Raw genomic sequence first — 16,568 nt, 5'->3', positions numbered from 1 at the left:
TTTCTTCTTTGCGAAACACTATGAAGGCCCCCTGTGTTCAAAAGGTTAGGCCCTCTCATTCTGTATATAATCCCTTGGACAGTCGTTGTGACCCAACCACGAGTATGAATAAATCTCTATGGTCTGTATGAATCATGCATTAATCAAATAATTGATCGACTGGACCAGATTCCAGTAAGCATGAGACCACAAGGAATTGGATTTATTATTTTCTTCCTGTTGTAAACAATGCTATCTTGTGGTCATAACGCTGTTTTTGTAACAGTCCACAGTGAGCTGTATCACTTTGTACAAGTAATATATCCCTCAGACAATAATATGAGTTTGTTATGCAACAGCATTTCTAAGGCATAGTGTAAATCAGTTCTAAGAAATTGACTGGCATTCATTACACAACACTGTTTAATATGTTTCCAAACCATATATTAAAACATTTATGGCATTACTTTGCATGTTAAGATTTTACAGATCATTTCTCATGCAATATGAGAAAGTACCATCATTTAAAAAAATTAAAAAACAAGCATTAAAAAAAAACGTTGAAAAAGAATGGCAAAATTCTTTTTGTATTTTTGCACCCCTGTGGAATTTAATTTTGTTTGAATCATCATTTTGTGTGCAGACCAACATCCATTTTCTTAACCCTGCAAGCAATAACTGAAAAATACAGCAACATACCCAAGAGGAGACGAGTTAGATGTTCTTTTTGTCTCATCCCCCTTAAATTGAAGGGTTTCTATGAGTGAAACTCAAGCTGAGATTCCTCGAGCGGCTGTCAGTGCTGTATATTAGATTGTGTCCTGAGGCAGTGCACCTGGGTGCTGCTCACACTACCAGCAGCCATGTTGACAATATTTATGGTCACTTCAGGGTGACCACAGATGTTTGAACATGTTCTGCATTTATCTGGGACACATCTGGGCATTTGACTGCAATGGCCTCCTGAGTACAGAACTGTTAGGACAGTATGTTGTTCTCCAACACATACAGTACATGCACACGCTCTCTCACACACATATTACCCCAACCTTATTACACAGCAAATTATCTGTTACATTATGGGTTGAGATTTATATTAAAGTGGATTATCAGGTTCCTCTGACAAAAACAGATGTGCCCTTTAATAAAGAGTAAATAGAAGGCAATTGTCATATTACCTTATCAAACATGTATATCTCTTATTTAATTAGAGTTTTAAACAAACATTCGGGAGGAGCATGATCATCTAATCTCAAAGTCACCACTAGAGTATAAAAGCTTGTTTACGTAATTGCTTTCTGCCTCCACCCCATCTCCACCTTTATTTAACATTTTCTTAATATGCATTAACGTCTAGGTTACTGTTGTAACCTCCGTTCCCTGATGGAGGGAACGATATGTTGTGTCGAAGAAGCGACACTAGGGGTCTCTCTTGAGAGCCTCGTGCATCTCTGAACTTGAGAAAAGGCCAATGAGAAATTGGCAGACAGAATTTGCATGTCCCGCCCCTGGACACACAGGTATAAAAGGAAGGAAATGCATCTGTCCATTCAGGATTTAGCTTGAGGAGCCGAGAATGAGGTTCGGCCATAACAGTGGCTTGGTTCAGCGACATGGCCTGGAGGACACAACGTCTCGTTCCCTCCATCTGTGAATGGAGGTTTCAGCAGTAACCTAGACGTTCTCTGTCTGTCGCTCACTTCGACGTTGTGTCGAAGATGCGACACTAGGGGTCAATTTTTTATCACGCCATGCGCTGAACCTTGTACGTGCGCTGCTGACGCAGGTGCGGGCAGCCAGTTGGATGCCAAAGCGACAGGCCGTGTCAGACGTACGTACCCTTCCCCAACGCCCAAAAATGCATATGTCTGCTAGGGAGGTGCCTTTGGCCAGTGCCCACGAGGATGTCACACTTCTCGTCAAGTTTGCTCGAACATGCCAGGGGGCGGGCATGGACTGGGTGTGATAGGCCAATGCTATGGGGGTCTACCACCCAGTGGGAAAGCCTCTGTTTGGAGACAGCGTTCCCTTTCCGCTGTCAATCAAAGCAGACAAAGAGCTGCTCAGAACGTCTAAAGCTCTGTGTGTGTTCCACATAAGTGTGCAGGGTGTGTACTGGACACAGCAACGAAGGGGCTGGGTCTGCCTCCTCCCGGGGAAGCGCTTGCAGGTTCACTACCTGGTCTCTGAAGGGAGTTGTAGGAACCTTGGGCACGTAGCCCGGTCGCGGTCTTAGGACAACGTGTGTCTGCCGGACCGAACTCCAGGCAGGTGTTGCTGACAGAGAATGCTTGCAGGTCCCCGACCCTCTTGATGGAAGTGAGCGCGATCAGGAGGACCATCTTCAGGGAGAGGGCCTTGAGCTCAACTGATTCTAGCAGCTTGAAGGGGGATCTCTGAACATCCAAGAGGACCTCTGAGAGATCCCAGGAGGGGAACAGATTTGGCCGAGGAGGGTTCAACCTCCGGGTGCCTCTAAGGAACCTGATAATCAAGTCATGCTTACCCAAAGACTTGCCGTCACTGAGTCTAACTCCATGCAGAGAAAAGAGATGCTCTGAACCGGGGCGAGCTTGCTCTTTTTCCAGTTGACCTGAAGCCCTAAGCGGCTGAGGTGCCTGAGCACCTGGTCCCTGTGGACGCATAGTAACTATCGGGAGTGGGCCAGGATGAGCCAGTCATTGAGGTAGTTGAGTATGCGAATGCCTGCTTCCCGTAGTGGGGAAAGGGCAGCCTCTGCGACCTTTGTAAAGACGCGAGGACACAGGGACATGCCGAAGGGGAGGACTTTGTACTGATACGCTTGGCCGTTGAACGCAAACCGTAGAAAGGGTCGATGTCGAGGCAAGAGGAAGTACGCGTCCTTCAGGTCTACCGCTGCGAACCAATCTTGATACCGGACGCAAGTTAAGATTTGTCTTTGTGTGAGCATTTTGAACGGGAGTTTGTGCAAGGCCCGGTTGAAAACTCGCAAGTCCAAGATCGGTCGTAAGCCGCCGCCTTTCTTGGGTATGATGAAGTAAGGGCTGTAGAAACCCTTCTTCATCTCAGCTGGAGGGACAGGCTCTATCCCGTTTTAAATAAGAGAGTTGAGATTTCCCCATGCAGGGAATTGGTGTCTTTGCCGTGCTCTGACAGAGGGTTCCGGTCCAACCCTACACTGATGGCAGATCGGGCAAGCATGTCGGCCATCTGGACATCAGCCTCTGACTGGCGGAAGTCAACGAGCATGTCGGGGGGTGGGTGGTTTGTGGGGATGTACCTGGCGAAACCGAGCCCGCTGCCATCCCCAAATCGCCTCCATCACCAGCCAGGTCGTCCTCAATCCCGTGGGAAGGAGTGATGCAGGGGGTGGCTGGAGTGGCATTCCTTTTTAGGAAGGAAAGCCACGACCGTAATGTTGCCAAGGTAAGGTTCTCGCAGTGAGAACACGAACCATCCACAAAAGCTGACACCCAGACACACGAGGCAGCGCCTGTGACCGTCAGGAGCGGAGACAACTCGACCGCATCAAGAAACTACACAGGGAGGGAAGGGCATCTTTATAAAGATGTGTCCTGAAAAGGATGTTCAACGCCACTGTGTATTGCTCTTTTAGAGAATTAAACTATTAGAAAGTGCTGTCAAAGCGCCCAGGGGCAAAGCTGCACTGCTGTGCAGAGAAGGAAAAAGCCGCTAATATGCGCCGTAGATCCAACAGCATATGCTCTTAGAGATGAGGTGAACAGTTTTGTGAATCGCAGCTCACTGATCACACAACCGGTCAGCTCTGAAGAAAATTTCTGATTGGACAGACTCATTTCCCTCCCTTTATACCCATATGTCCGGGGGCGGGACATGCAAGTTCAGAGATGCGCGGGGCTCTCAAGAGAGTCCTGTAGTGTCGTTCTTCGACACAATGTCGAAGTGAGCGACAGACGGGGAACAAAAGGTTATTATTTTATGAACATTACTTACATTAATTCTTCTGTGGGTTTAGGGTTTTGTCGAAACATCTTCATGGTAACGCAGTTGTGAGATTCAATTTAATTTACAGAGAAAAGTTTACTCTGCAGTTTTATCACATTAAATTTAGGTTAACACACATATTTTTTACGTCTTGTGGCTATATTTTTGAAAGGTTTCTTTAACGTTTACAGATTTACCCCATTAATTCCATTGTAAGTGCCTCACTGCAAAACTTTATTTTAAATGTTAAAAACTAATAGTTATCTCAAATTGTAAACAAAATTAGTTTACTCAACTTAAACTTAAGTTTTTACTATTCTTATTAGTTACCATTACTCTCTAAATCCTAAAATTGTCATTAATAAAAACATTTTCAGTGGTCCTAATTCAACAGTAGGACTACGTGAAAAGTCACATTTTGAAATAAAATATTGAACTCAAATATATACGTTCTTTACATTTTGGATCAAGTCCAAAATTGTGGCTGTATTGAATACTGTAACGAAGACTCAGGTTGAGTGGGATCCATATGCGGTTTATTACAAGGATAATCACAGTGGAACAGGCAAGGGTCGAGAACCAGGTAAACAGAGTTATAAGTGATAGGCAGAATCGTAATCAGACAGGCAAAAGTTCAGGGCAGGTGGCAGACAGCAATAATAATGTTCCAGGTTAAACAATACAAAGGCAGGCGGCTAACAGACGTAAACGGAGGTACAAGGCAGGGTCGATAACACAGACAAGAATTGCAGGTAATAATAACGCTCAGAAATGCAGCCGGGGCAAACAAGACTTCGCAATGAATGAATAAACAAACAGGGTTTAAATAGAGGAAGGTAATAGGCAACAGCTGTAGATGAATCAGACCAGGAGAGTGGGTATATGGGAAATGTAGTCTAAAAGTCAATATTCAGGAGAGCTAGATCTCCGGTGGCCACTTGGGGAGTTTTCACTGATATTCGTGACAGAGCCCCCCTCCTGCGAGTGGCTCCTGACGCAAGGACACATTCGATGTCGAGGTCTACCTCTGTGCCGAGCTGAAGCGTTTTTTTAACTGGCTGAAGGCCTGGAGGGCATCGGTTGACCAGTGCAGTTTGGAGTTTCCTCCTTTTACCATGGCATAGAGTGGAGCAGCGACGGTACTGAAGTTTCTAATGAACCTTCTGTAGAAGTTGGAGAAACCTAAGAAGCGTTGGAGTTCTTTCACGGTAGAGGGTTGAGGCCAGTTAAGAATAGCATGTACTTTCTTCTTGTCCATAGCCACCCCGTCAGGACTGATGATGTATCCGAGGAAGGCAATTGAAGTTTGATGGAACTCGCATTTCTCCGCTTTGGCATATAACTGATGTTTCATGAGTCGTTTTAATACAGCCCGGACCTGTTGGACGTGCTCCTCCAGTGAATTGGAATAAATCAGGATGTCGTCGATATAAACTATCAGACACTGATTCAACATATCCCTAAACACGTCATTGACGAAGGATTGAAACACAGAAGGGCTGTTGGACAAGCCGAACGGCATAACCAAATATTCATAGTGGCCGCTGGTGGTGGAAAAGGCTGTTTTCCACTCGTCCCCCTCCCAAATGCGGATTAAGTTGTAAGCACAGCGTAGGTCGAGCTTAGTGTAAATCTTAGCAGATCGTAGTTGTTCTAAGGCTGCGGGGACCAGAGGTAACGGATATCGAAACTTGATTGTGATATCGTTCAGGCCGCGATAATCAATGCAGGGACGGAGACCCCCGTCCTTCTTACCCATGAAGAAGAATCCCGCTGCTGCCGGTGAAATGGATGGACGGATGAAACCCTTGGCTAACTCTTCCTCGATATACTTCTTCATGGCATTAGATTCGGGTTCTGATAGGGGAAAGATTCTGCCTCTGGGTGGTGAAGCATCGGGTATCAAATCGATAGCGCAATCACTAGGACGATGAGGCGGTAATTGTGAGGCTTTGGATCTGCTGAATGCTTCACTCAAATCTGCGTATTCTGAAGGTATTTGTGGTGTTCCGTCAGTTTCTTCGAATACCTTGGTGATGCGCATGGAAATGGGGGTGACAGGTTCTAAACATCTATTTAAACAGTCTGATCCCCATCGTATGATTTGTTTGTCTCGCCAAGAGACTTGTGGGTTATGAATTTGCAGCCAGGGTAAGCCAAGAATAACTGGATTGTGAGGAGAATGAATAACAAAAAAACGAATGGTCTCGGTGTGTAGAACCCCAACTCGTAATGAGAGGTCAGTTGTGGAGTAAAGCACCTGACCGGTGCCTAGGGGGCGCCCATCTAACACTGCCACTGTCAAAGGAGGGTTACATGGAATTAGTGGGATATTACGTTGAACAGCTAAGGCTTCATCAATGAAGTTACCGGCCGCCCCTGAATCCAACAATGCTTTAGTGAAAATATTCCCCTCTGTACAAGTTATATTTATGGGCACATTTAGACAGGTAGTGGATTGAATAGAGAGAATAGGTAAACTCACCCCGTGCTTGAATGCTTGAGAGGGTCACGTCGGGCAGTTTGCTCTCAGATGTCCCGCTTGACCGCAATATAGACAGAGATGATGGTTAATGCGGCGTTCCCGCTCCTCCTGGGAGAGATGTGTTCGGGCGATTTGCATAGGTTCAGGGTCTTCGCTGAAATGATGCACAGGGCTGAGGGGTTTGTTCCATCTACCTGGTCTCCTGGAGCGAATGAGATTGTCAATTCGAATAGCCAGGTCAATGAATTGGTCCAGAGTGATGCCCTCATCTCAACATGCCAGCTCGGACTGTACTTCAGTGTTCAAACCCTGGCGGAAAAGCAGCTTCAGTGTATCCTCTACCCAAACTGTTTGCGCTGCCAGAGTGCGGAAGGATAACGCGAAATCAGCTGCTGTCTGGTTTCCCTGATGGAGTTTGAGCAGTTTCTCCCTGGCGCTCCTTCCTCCCTTAGAATGATCGAAAACCTCAGTCAGTCGTTGAGTAAAGGCTTCGAATGTGGTTTGGTTTAAACCTTGGTTTGACCAGACAGCTGTCGCCCATTCAAGCACTCTTCCTGTGAGCAGCGAGCACAGTAGAGAAATTTTACTCTCATCAGAAGGATATGCCGCGGGTTGTTGGGATAGGAACATTGAGCATTGTATTAAAAACCCCTTGCATTTGGACGAAGTCCCGTCAAACTTCTCTGGAAATGCTAGACGCGGGTTGGTAATTGCAATGTCGTGAGGAATAGCGATGGGCACCGGAATGGGATGTGCTGCTACAGGTATGGGTTCCGGCGCCGGCTGGTGGAGACTTTGTACGGATCGCATTACCTCTTCCATCATTGAGGTTAGACGGCCCAGCTGGTGCAGGTGAGATGCCAGTAAGTTGCCTTGTACAGAGAGCTCTTCGGTCACCCGTGCGAAGACCGCTGGATCGGTAAGTGGCGAAGTCTTCTGTAACGAAGACTCAGGTTGAGTGGGATCCATATGCGGTTTATTACAAGGATAATCACAGTGGAACAGGCAAGGGTCGAGAACCAGGTAAACAGAGTTATAAGTGATAGGCAGAATCGTAATCAGACAGGCAAAAGTTCAGGGCAGGCGGCAGACAGCAATAATAATGTTCCAGGTTAAACAATACAAAGGCAGGTGGCTAACAGACGTAAACGGAGGTACAAGGCAGGGTCGATAACACAGACAAGAATTGCAGGTAATAATAACGCTCAGAAATGCAGCTGGGGCAAACAAGACTTCGCAATGAATGAATAAACAAACAGGGTTTAAATAGAGGAAGGTAATAGGCAACAGCTGTAGATGAATCAGACCAGGAGAGTGGGTATATGGGAAATGTAGTCTAAAAGTCAATATTCAGGAGAGCTAGATCTCCGGTGGCCACTTGGGGAGTTTTCACTGATATTCGTGACAAATACCCATAAGCACTTGTGCATGAAAAAATTATGTATGTTTGATTCAAACAAGGGAACATTGTAGAAAAATTATTGTTATTTAAAAATGTATAAAGTTTTAATTCTCATGACTATTGTTGTTGTTTAATGCAATTGGTTGATAGTTTGAATATGTGTGAAGTCACCATGAGGGTGATTAGTGGTACCTCTGGGTAATTTAAGCCATTCTTCTTTAATCAGCTGTACTTAACAAAAGTGCAAATTTATGTGCACTAAGTAGTACTGAGGAGAATCAAATGTGCAATATGGCTATCTGAGATTCCAGTCATAATATCCTCAATCTATAACTCTATCTAAATAATTAAATAAAACCCTGATACGTTAATCTCAGATGAGATAAGTTTACCTGTAACCAGTTAACGTTACATAAAATAAGTTAGGTTACTTGAGCCAAATAAATATGTTTACTTAGAAAAAGCATACAAACCGATTGCCTTGAAATATCTAAGTAGATCTTACAGTGTAGCTATAGCTTAACTTTTACTTTTTCACTTTTAACCTGGAATATTCCTTTAAAAATGCCATGACTTATGCTCACAATTTTCAAGAATTTCTTTAAATGAAAAAAAGCAAAGGAAATGCATACAAATAAATCAATCAATCAACCAATCAATTAGAAACAGCTTTTTCATATGAGACATTTTGTGAATAACATTTGTATGCAGCAGTACACATGGAAAAGTGTTAAAAACACACAATGTTTCTTAATATTTAGCAAGATTCAAGAGCTTCTAATCTTGTTGATATGCTAGAGGTCAACAGGTCTAGTTCCCAAGGTGACTGTTTTAATAGTTTTTACACATAGTGTTTGGCCTTGCATTGCAAACATTCAGAATAAAAGACCTTGGGCTTAACGATCTCCATTTCATTTGCAGGTTTTAAGAATGTGAGATATTTTATAGGGAAGACATTTTAAAAAGCATGCTGAAAGTATTAAGAGACTTTAAAAAAACACCCAGAAGGTTGCTGAGGTACCACAAGTTCACGTTTACTTTTGTGCTTGGTGTGGAGGAGTAAAGTTTTTCCTGTTCCCGTCCAAATGAAGCCATGTCTGCTTGATGGAGGTTTATAGTGGAAGGTCACCAGTGATGGTCTCTGGGCTCAGGAGCCCTCTGGGCACCATAAATCAGACCAGTGCAATAAACACAGACAGCAGAATTTCTCAGCATAAAGACAGGTGCCTTCTGCAATGAAGTTCAAGGTCAAGGTGAGTCCTAATATCTTTGAGGGAATAGAGAGAAGCAGTTGCTTCCGCAAAACCTTAAATAACATCAATCTCTAATTTTTGTTATAAAAACGTTATCTGTGTGTTTCAGTTAAAATTCAGGGTATGCTTCAACAAATTTAGTTTAGAGTTAAAAGCTGTAAAGGACAGTAATGGGTTTGACAGTTGTAAGTACATTAAGGTCTTTATTTATAATAGCACATAAATTTCAGCTGTAACTGCTGACACAGCTTTAAGTCAACATGACATAAGGCACATATAGCTTTTGACACATTAATTCACATGTCAATGTCTATGTTGTCATGAAATGGCAGAAATATATTTGCGAGTCAAAATCTAATGGAAGCAGATACCAGAAAATAATAAAACTGACCCAAACTGGCAACAAAGATTTCCTTTAGGTAAGCTTGTGTTGTGGAATTCATACCATTGAAGACGTTTAAAAGTGATATCTGTCATTATCTATTCACCCTCATGTTATTCCAATCATGTATGAATTTCTTTTTTCTGCAGAACACAAATGGAAATATAAAAGAAAAAAATTCACAATAATAATAATTTACATACTATAGGAATGGAGAGTGACTCATTTTTACGCTTAAAAAAGCACCCAAAGGTGTCATAAAAGTAGTTAATGCGTTGCACCCATGCATTAAATTTCAAGTCTTATGAAGGTATATGATCACTTTGTATAATGAACAAGCTGAAATCAAATCAATTATCCATCAGCTTATGTATACAGAGCCCAAGATATGGCAACACATCAATAACACTGGCTCTTGAGTAATGACGTCATGGCATTTGGTCAGGAGACACACAAGAACAAATGAGGTTTAACATTATTGACATGTCGCCATGTTTGGTGTGCGCTCTGTCTACAATTTTGGTAGTCTTATGGGTATGGAATGACATAAGGGTGAGTAAATAATGACAGAATAATTTAATGACAGAATTCTTTAATCCATTTATAAATTCCTGATAGCACATCCAATAAATGCTTAATAATGTGAAATCAGGGTAAACGATTTCCCTAGTACCCAATATAAGGACTCTGAAACGACTCTTGTTCAGTGTTTAATGTCTACCTACAGGGATGTGCCAGTTCCCTTTCTCTAGCCTTTGTCCTCGAATTCACCCAGACAAAATGGCGAGGAAATTAAATTCATGTCACAAATGTTGCGTTTTATTTTCTTCATTGAAAAGCCCTCGCCGACAGGCCATTCTGGAGAGCACTGCTTCATTATTCACTAGCAAATGAACTCTACAGGACCTCTTCTCATGTGTGTTTGTGTGTGTGTGTGTGTGTGTGTGTGTGTGTGTGTGCATGTGTACAGCACCTTATGTACTGAGGTAAGTGGCTAAATTATTCACTGCTCTATGACGATAAAACCGCTAGATGGTTGCTAGAGTGGTTCTCAGCTAAGAGTGCTTTACCACACACTGTATTACTCCTGCTATTGCACTCCAACACTCTCTGATTAATAGGGTTAGTTCACCCAAAAATTAAAATTCTGTCATTTTGTTCTCAGCCTAATGTCTCTCCAAACCCAAATTATTTTCTTTCTTCAGTGGAACTCAAAAAGAGAAATTTAGAGAACCCTCATCCAGATTTTACCATACGTTTGGTCACAAGACACATAAGACCAATGAGTTATTAACGTCCAAACAGCGTCACAGTCGCCATACAGTTTTTGATTTGGGTGCTACAATCAGGAATTGATAAATGTTTTGAGTGAATTACAACTTGAATCTTCATGATTCAGAAGGAGTTTTTAGGCAGAATGGCAGCCTCAGTAAGTATTGACTTTCATTGTATTGAAAAAAAAGAGATAGAATGAAATTGAATGATCCTAAGAATGTCATTCTGCCTGTAGAATTGAACTACCAACTACCGCTACTGTGCTCCCCAAAGGAAAGAAAGTCATATGTGTTTAGAAGACACAAAGGCGAGAAAATTATGACAGAATATTTGGGCAAGCTATAGTCTCTATGAAGATGAAGTGTAATTTTTTTCAATGTTAAAATACCTTCTCGAATCCCAACTTAATGTAGATAGACAACTATATTGTGAGTATATTATTGATTGTTTTTACCAAAAAGAGTAAACAGCTATATGGCATATTCAGTCCCGACCATCTCCACTCAGCAATGTAGGCTCAACCAATGGCATAAGTTTTGGCCAGGACTATTTAGACAGAGTAATTGTTTGAGAACCCTGTTTTAATAAGTCTTTTTAATTTTTTTTAATTCTAGTAGTGATAATAGTGGTGCAGAAATTTGGCACTTAACCTTTAAATTTGTATAACCTATTCATCTTAAACTTCTTGACAAGCTACTTCTTCCCTTACATGTTTTTTCTGGCATTATCTTGAGAGCATATGCACTCTGCTAAACGTATTTACAAAGAGATCAACATGTATTTTAGTCTGTAAAAGAGACAGCTTGTCATGAATAAGCTGTATTTAAGATGTTAATAAGCATTTTCCCTCTCAAAACCCCAAAAATGTCATATATTCCACTCACAGTCTTTTGTTATGCAAACATTACCACATGACCATAGCAGTTAATAAGCTGAATACATCTGCATTAATTTCCAAAAGCCATAAGGCAGGGCTTAAATTTAGGATCAGCAGTGGAGCAGGATGATAATTCCATATCATCCCCTCTGAGCTTTAAAGTTAAGTTCCCCTTCAGTTGTTTCTGCTGCATTAGTGCTATTCCAATGATGCAAAGCTACCTAAATTACATATATGAATGGACAACACCTGGTTAGCATCACCTCCTTCATCAGTAATTGGTCCACAGAGTAGGCTATAACAGAAGCTGACTCCCCATGAGGTTAACAGCCAATCACAGCTCCAATTCTCTGGGTTATATGAGGGCAAAGATTATCCCTTTATCCCTCTCTCCCTCCCTCCCTTCCTTCCATCCTTCCTTCCTTCCTTCCTTCCTTCCTTCCTTCCTTCCTTCCTTCCTACCTTCCCAATTACCTTGAGATGGGATAAAGTTAACAGGGTGTGAATTTAGATAACATAAGCTTTGTTTGATGAAGAGGAATATTGGAATGGTGGATTGTGACCTAAAAGGAAGATTAGTTATATGTGTTATCAATTATAAAACACGAATAAAAATAGCAATCATTTCACAGCAATATTATCATTAATACATTAAAACATTAATGCTTTTTTTTTTATCAAGTTATTGATAAGATTCCAAGAAACACAAAAAAATAAACAAAGAAATAGTTCACCCAAAAATGAACATTCTGTCATCACATACTCACCCTCAAAGATTTCTAAACCTGTATGAATTTATTTCTTCAATGACACAAAATAAGTTATTTTTAACAATTTATTGGTCGCTGTTTTCCAGGCAAATACAATGAATGGAGACTGGAGCTTTCAAGCAATTTTCAATTTTCAATATTATTTGATTACAATTTTTGGTTAACCTACTGAAAAGTAGAAAATGATCATCTCAAACTGACTCATTTGTACCTGGATATGCACAAATGTATGAAAAAGTATTTTGGATACAATAGCATTTCATCATATTGTATATAGAATATATTTATCAAATCAATATTTAATCCATCCATCCATCCATCCATCCATCCATCCATCCATCTTCAACTGCTTATCCAAAGTCCGGTCAAGGGGCAGCAGCTCCAGCAAGGGTTCCCGGGGGGACCCGGAGGCGTTCCCATGCCAGTGTGGAGATGTTATCTCTCCACCTAGTCCTGGGTCTTCCCCGAGGCCTCCTCCCAGCTGAACATGCCTGAAACACATCAGATGCCCAAACCACCTCAACTGGCTCCTTTCGACGCAAAGGAGCAGCGGCTCTACTCCGAGCTCCTCACGGATGATTGAGTTCCTCACCCTATCTCTAAGGGAGAAGCCCGCAACCCTTCTGAGGAAGCCCATTTCGGCCGCTTGTACTCGTGACCTAGTTCTTTTGGTCATGACCCAGCCTTCATGACCATAGGTGAGGATAGGAACGAAAACTGACAAAAATCGAGAGATTTGTCTTCTGGCTCAGCTCTCTTTTCATGACAATAGATCGAGTGCAATACCGCCCCCGCTGCCCCGATTCTCTGGCCAACCTCCCACTCCATTGTCCCCTCACTCGTGAACAAGACCCCGAGGTACTTGAACTCCTTCACTTGGGGAAATACCGCCTTCCCTACCCGGAGTACGCACTCCATCGGTTTCCTGCTGAGAACCATGGCATCAGATTTAGAGGTGCTAATCCTCATCCCAGTCGATTCACACTCGACTGCCAAGCGATCCAGTGAGAGCTGAAGGTCACGGACCAATTATTTATTTCAATATTTAATATTAATTTGTATTATTATGTTATTATTATTATTAGATAAGAGAATATAAAAGGATCAGACACCATTTTTTTTAGGTTTGCTAATCATGTTTTTTTTTTGTTTTTTTTGTATCTCTGCTTATATATAATCCAATGTTCTGTGATTTTTTTTCTTTGAATGTCCAATTACAAACAGAAGATTCTTTAAACTCCACAAATGAAATGAATGAAAAATTACAGATGTAATCTGTAATTTTCAAATGTTGTAGCACAACGAAATCTATTCAAAAGCCATTTGAATGCATTCAAAAAAAGCTTCAGCAAATCTTCTACAAATCCTTTCTCAAAACTATGCCAAATGGCTCCATTAGAATTGCTCAAGCAAAATATTTACAGAGGCAGATTAACTAGAAAGTCAGATCAGCACATTTTGGGCAGTTACTCAAACTCAAGCATTGAAACATGAAGACGGCTGTAGTGAAGGGCCATCTGTGGTTCCAGATAACTTACCCAGAGATTCGAGACATGCAATAACCACAAATTCAATCAGCCATATACAGGAATAATGACACTTCTGTAACAGTTTTATAAAATATGTTTTTCTCTGTTGACCCTATGCTCCAATGTTCACAAAGTGTAAGAATGTTAGTTTTATATATTTTATTCCTGCAACATGAAACCTGTGATTTTAAATGGATTAAACTGAACTGAATCGAAATTTTAGCCCCCTCCCCCCTCTATTTAGTTATGAAACATTGTTTTGATATGATTTTATCATATTGACACATATAAGATTATTAAAGGAGTGGAAAAATGTCCTATGCAATAGGAAAAGACATGATGTTGGTTTTTCAGCGTAGTGTCTAAATGCTGCCTGGGCCTATGCTCTTTTGGCACAGACTAAACAAAACTGCTACGGTTTCATAATCACAGCAATACCATATGCATTATGAAACACTTTTCTCAGTACATACTGCAATAATTCCCAGAGGACATATAACTATGAAATAGAAATAATGCACCTTTACTGTATAGAAGGCAACCCATTATAATAAGGTTCTATATGTTGACGGTCTGTTTATATCTGTAACCTTGGTTCCCTGAAAGGAGGGAATGAGATGCTGCATCAGTAGCTGACACTATGGGAAACACCTCCCATGAGTGATACATTTTTTTTGGCAGATGATGCTTGACACACTACCCCAGATGTCATCAAGATTTTTAAATTGAAGGGAAGCGAGCGTAACTCTCAGACCCTTAACAGTGAGAAATCATTATTGTGGCAAGTGTACGTATTGACTTGTTCCCTCTTTTCAGGGAACCAAGGTTCCAGACTGTTCCTTTTCAAGTCGGTCACTTCAACGCTCAATCAGTAGCTGATGCTATGGTAATCGTATACCATAACGCCGTACTATTGAATATGTTGGACTATACATGCAGAAGAACTGAAATGACATGATTTGAATCTAGGATTTATTCTTTTAATCCTGGAATTCCTCGGCATCATAAAGTAATGGAACAAGCCTCAACTTCCTACTGAAGGCCTGTCTTTGAACAATAAAATGGTCAAGACACTCTAAACCACCTAATTTAAAGCATGGGTCAGAAAGGCCCCTTTGCACGACCTCTTGAACTTCCACACAGAGTTAAAGCAGACTTTTCCTTGAAAGGTTTCCAAAAGACCATCAGATTTGCATGACTCGAATACTAAGACATTTCATCTTTGTAAGATGTCTTAGTATTCGAGATTTGTAAGAATCTCAAACAAAGGACCATAAATCAACCATGTCACACTGAACAGTCACTTCTGATTGGCGCAGGACACCTTTGGGGATGCGGCCAATTTCAGTTCCAAACAGGAAGAACATGCTCTCTTCCTCTCTTCAGTCCCTTCTCTTCAGTCATCTCTCTCGCTCCACTGACTGCTTTACTTCGCTCTGACTCGTCCCTCGTGTTCCTGCTCGGGATCTCGTCGGAACCAGGTCTATGCCATGTGAGGCCCAAGGAAGCTCGGGACTCGTCGTCCTGAGAAAGCTTGTCACTCTCTACAGTTCACACACCCATGAGAAGGCCTCGCTTCACAGCCTCCATCATCATTCATACAGACAATAACTTCAATCTTACAGAGGTCCAAAACATCGACAGAACAAATTTCGACCAATCGCCAAGAACCAAGCAACAACTGATCGCCAGCCATCCCGGAGAGCGCTTTTCATCTTTTCATCCGAGCTTCCAGCTGTTCAGATTGTATCGCGCTACAGAATCATCGGGGAAACAAGAACGAGGAACATGCTTTTATATCAACGAAAGTTGGTGTACAGATGTAACGGTGTTGAAAATGTGCTGTCCTAATTTAGAAGCTCTCTTCATCAACTGTAAGCCTTTTTTCTCGCCACGGGAGTTTTCCTCGCTCATTCTGTTGAGTGTTTATATCCTGCCACAAGCATGTGTGAACGTAGCGCTGCAACAGCTGGCTGATCACATCACAAACACGGCGCAACAACACCTGGACTCAATTCGTATTATTCTGGGAGATTTTAATAAAGCCAATCTCATGCGTGAACTGCCAAAATACAAACAACACATCACATGCCACACCAGAGACAGAAATATACTGGACCACTGCTACACCAATGTAAAGGATGCATATCGCTCTGTCCCACGTGCAGCTTTAGTACTCTCTGATCACTGTCTGGTTCATCTTCTCCTGACCTACAAGAAGAAACTAAAATCAGCAAAGCAAAGAGATGGACTTATGAAGTAGAGCTGGAACTACAAGCCTGCTTTGACTGCACTGACTGGAGTGTTTTTGAAGCTGCAGCCACAGATCTGGATGAGCTCACAAATACTGTGACATCAGATATCAGTTTCTGTGAGGATATGTGCATCTTTTTACCATTCAATAACGATAAACCATGGTTTACATGAAAACTCAGACAGCTTCATCATGCCAAAGAGGATGCTTACAGAAGTGGGGATAAAATATTGTACAACCAGGCCAGGAACACACTGACTAAGGAAATCAGAATGGCTAAAAGAAGCTACTCTGAAAAGCTGAAAAAACTGTTTTCAGCCAACGAACCTGCATCTATGTGGCATCTAAAGGCCTTAAAAGCATCACCAAGTACAAGACACCTCCCCCTCACTCTGCAGAGAGTCAACTAATGGC

This window comes from Xyrauchen texanus, chromosome 3 (assembly GCF_025860055.1).
Source record: "Xyrauchen texanus isolate HMW12.3.18 chromosome 3, RBS_HiC_50CHRs, whole genome shotgun sequence".
Taxonomy (NCBI): Eukaryota; Metazoa; Chordata; class Actinopteri; order Cypriniformes; family Catostomidae; genus Xyrauchen; species Xyrauchen texanus.
This window is presented reverse-complemented; position numbering follows the sequence as displayed.